At 43.2% G+C, this 3,589-nt stretch overlaps 1 pseudogene; it reads right to left on the bottom strand.

Moving 5' to 3' along the window:
• Window positions 1–678: 678 nt before the first annotated feature.
• On the bottom strand, window positions 679–2,856 carry LOC101413400 (heat shock protein HSP 90-alpha pseudogene; annotated as a pseudogene).
• Window positions 2,857–3,589: the final 733 nt, after the last annotated feature.

Here is a 3,589-nt window from a genome sequence, read left to right on the forward strand (position 1 = left end):
ATTTTATTCCCCAATATTTGTTACCACCTTTTAAAGCAGAGCAGGATGTGGGCACTGCCTTTCCACTCAAGGCTGGCAGTCTTTTCACTGCCTTACAACAGCTTCAGCGGGCTTGTAATTGGGCTACTCTACAGACTTTTCTTTGGAAAACAAGCCCTATATATATTTTCTTCCACTGAATTGGTTAACATACTCATTTCTAGTGGCCTAATACATGCAAAGTTGTTAACTACAGGTGATGGAAGGTTTAAAAAGTAGATCTAAGATAAAACTCAAAAGTCAGTAAAGCTTTCTTTCAAACATCAAAGTATATGCCTCAGAACATACACTTCAATGGCAGAAGATTCCGTCTACTATAGGAACCCGCTTGTTAGCTAAACACTTGCAACCACAAAGTTAACATTAGTTTACATAAATCTTAAAACAAATGGTTACCTCAATCAGTAAACATAAGCCAACATAAAATGAGAAAAGAACTACTAGCTCTGCCTTAGTGCCTAAAGTATCACAGTATCACACTTTAAAGTAGAAGAAATCTTATCTTCCCCCCTTAAGTAGTTGTCATGCCATACAGATTTTTTAAATGGTAACAAAAAGAAGAGAAAAAAATCCATGAAAGCATATTATTGATGGGAATGAAGAGACTATTGGACACGTGGAGTGTCGTGCAGGCAAAGCTCAGTCCACTTCCTCCATGCACAAGGTGTCATCATCTCCCTCAAGAGGTGGCATTTCTTCCATTACAGTAGCACTGTCATCGTCAGTGGTAGGGTCTTCATCAATACCCAGGCCGAGCTTGATCATCCTGTAGATCATGTTGGTGTGTGTCTGCGGGTCTTCCAGGCTGAAGCTGGACAACAGGAACACCATTTCGTAGAGTAAAATGACCAGATCCTTCACAGACTTGTCATTCTTGTCGGCCTCTGCCTTTTGCCTTAAGATTTCGATGATGGAATGGTCAGGGTTGATCTCCAGGTGCTTCTTGGCTGCCATGTAGCCCACGGTCGAGTTGTCTCTTAGGGCTTGAGCCTTCATAATTCTCTCCATGTTTGCTGTCCAGCCATATGTGCTCATGACAATGCAGCATGGGGATGTGACCAAGCGGTTTGGCACCACCATCTTTTCAACTTTTTTCTCCAAGATGTCTTCCATGATTTTACAAAGATTTTCAAACTTTGGTTTTTTTCTTCCTGTTTCTTTTTCTCTTCTTTGTCCTCTGGAAGCTCCAAGCCTTCTTTGGTGACAGATACTAAAGTTTTGCCCTCAAACTCCTTCAGCTGTTGGACACAGTATTCGTCGATGGGCTCACTCATGTAGATCACTTCTAGGTCATGCTTCCGGAGATGTTCCGTGAAGGCAGAGTTGGCAACCTGGTCCTTGGTTTCACCTGTGATGTAGTAGATGTGTTTCTGGTTCTCCTTCATTCTAGTGCAGTAGTCCTTGAGGGACACAATCTCATCCCCAGAAGCAGATGTGCAGTATCTCAACAGATCGGAAAGCTTCTTCTGATTCTGAGAGTCTTCATTAATTCCAAGCTTTATGTTTTTAGAGAACTGCTCATAAAACTTCCTGTAGTTCTCTTTATCTTCTGCCAGTTCAGTGAAGAGCTCTAAGCACTTTTTGACCAAATTCTTTCTGATTATTTCAAAATTTTGCTCTCTTGCAACATTTCATGGGAAATGTTTAGAGGCAGATCCTCAGAAATCCACAGATCCACGCCCCTAATGAAATTCAGATAATCAGGGATCAGCTCCTCACAATTATCCATGATGAAAACTCTGTGTACATACAACTTAATGTTCTTTTTCTTTCTGTTTTTCAAACAGGTCAAAGGGAGCATGTCTTGGGACAAAGAGAAGGGTTCTGAATTCCAACTGTCCTTCAACTGAAAAATGCTTCACTGCCAAGTGGTCTTCCCAGTCATTGGTCAAGCTCTTACAGAACTCCCTGTACTCCTCGTTATTGATATCATGAGGATTTCTGGTCCAGATTGGCTTTGTTTGTTGAGTTCCTCCTGATCAATGTACTTTTCCTTGATCTTCTTTTTCTTTTTCTTGTACCATCCTTCTTTTCTTCTTCTTCATCAGAACCAACATCTTCTATTTCTGGCTTGTCATCAGACTCCTTTTCTTCTTTTTCTTCTTCTTTATCTTCCTTTTCTTCAGCCTCATCATCACTCACTTCTTTATCATGTTCTTTCTCCACAAAGAGGGTGATGGGGTAGCCAATGAACTCAGAGTGCTTCTTCACAATCTCCTTTGTTTGTCTTTCCTCCAAGTACTCAGTTTGGTCTTCTTTCAGATGCAGAATTACCTTTGAACCCATGGGTTCCTGTGTCAGTCCTGGCAGTGAAGGAGCCCCCCACCAAAGACTCCCAGGCATACTGCTCGTCGTCTTTGTGCTTGGTGATCACCGTCACCTTCTCGGCCACCAGCTGGGCTGAGTAGAAGCTGACCCCGAACTGGCCGATAACGGAGATATCACTGCCCACCTGCAGTGCCTCCTTGAAGGCCTCGGTCCTCAACTTGGCGATGGTGCCCAGGTTGTTGACCAGATCGGCCTTGGTCATGCCGATGCCCGTGTCCACGATGGTCAGCGTGTGCTCCTGCTTGTTGGGGATCAGGTTGATGTGCAGCTCCTTGCCCAAGTCCAGTTTGCTGGGGTCCGTCAGGCTCTCATAGTGGATCTTGTCCAGGGCGTCCGACAAGTTGGAGATGAGCTCCCGCAGGAAGATCTCTTTGTTCAAATAGGTGTTGATGATCAGGGACATGAGCTGCGTGATCTCCGCCTGGAAGGTGAACATCTCCACCTCCTCCTCCTCCATGGGCTGGGCTGGGCCTGCTTCTCCTCCGTCATCTTGGCCAAACAGCGAGCAGCCTCCGCGCAGCAGCAGCAGCCCCAGGACACAGGAGCAACTCCCTCTTATGTTTTTTAATGTGATGTTCTTTGTGATCTATTAACTTTAATTTTAAAAAAGTGTAATAAAAAAAAAGAAAGCCTATTGTAAGGTTCTAACAACAGCAACCAAAAAAAGACAATATTAAGGCGATGGTTTCTCCCTGAAGACTGTGACATTCTGGAGCTGGCTGCTGGTGATTCTTGGTTGTTAGCCTGTCACATGGCAATGCACATGGCAGCCTCTCTGTTCTCTCCTGAGTTTCACTGATTTCAAGTTCTTAATGTCTGTGGCTTTCTCTGTCGGTCTGAATTTCACTCTGAACTCTGCTTATATAAGACTCCAGTAATAGGATTGAGACCCATCCTGCTTGGAGTGGACCACACCTTCTTAACTGAAGCAACCTCATCAAAAGATCCTACTTATAACGTTTCCCATCCACAGGGATGGATTAGATTTAAGAATGGTTTGTTGGGGTATATACAGCTTCAAACCACTACAAGTACCATTTTAATTCTCGTTTCTTCTTTCACTATATTATTTTGAGTCATTTTAGTGGAGGCCTTGGGAATTACAATTAACATCTTATAACAATGTAGTTTGGATTAAACCAACTAATTTCAGTAGTATTCAGAAACTTTGCTCCATTGCTCACTCATTTGTGCTGTTGTCATAAAAATTATACCGTTATGC

This window comes from Dasypus novemcinctus, chromosome 26, assembly GCF_030445035.2.
Source record: "Dasypus novemcinctus isolate mDasNov1 chromosome 26, mDasNov1.1.hap2, whole genome shotgun sequence".
In the NCBI taxonomy this organism is placed as follows: domain Eukaryota; kingdom Metazoa; phylum Chordata; class Mammalia; order Cingulata; family Dasypodidae; genus Dasypus; species Dasypus novemcinctus.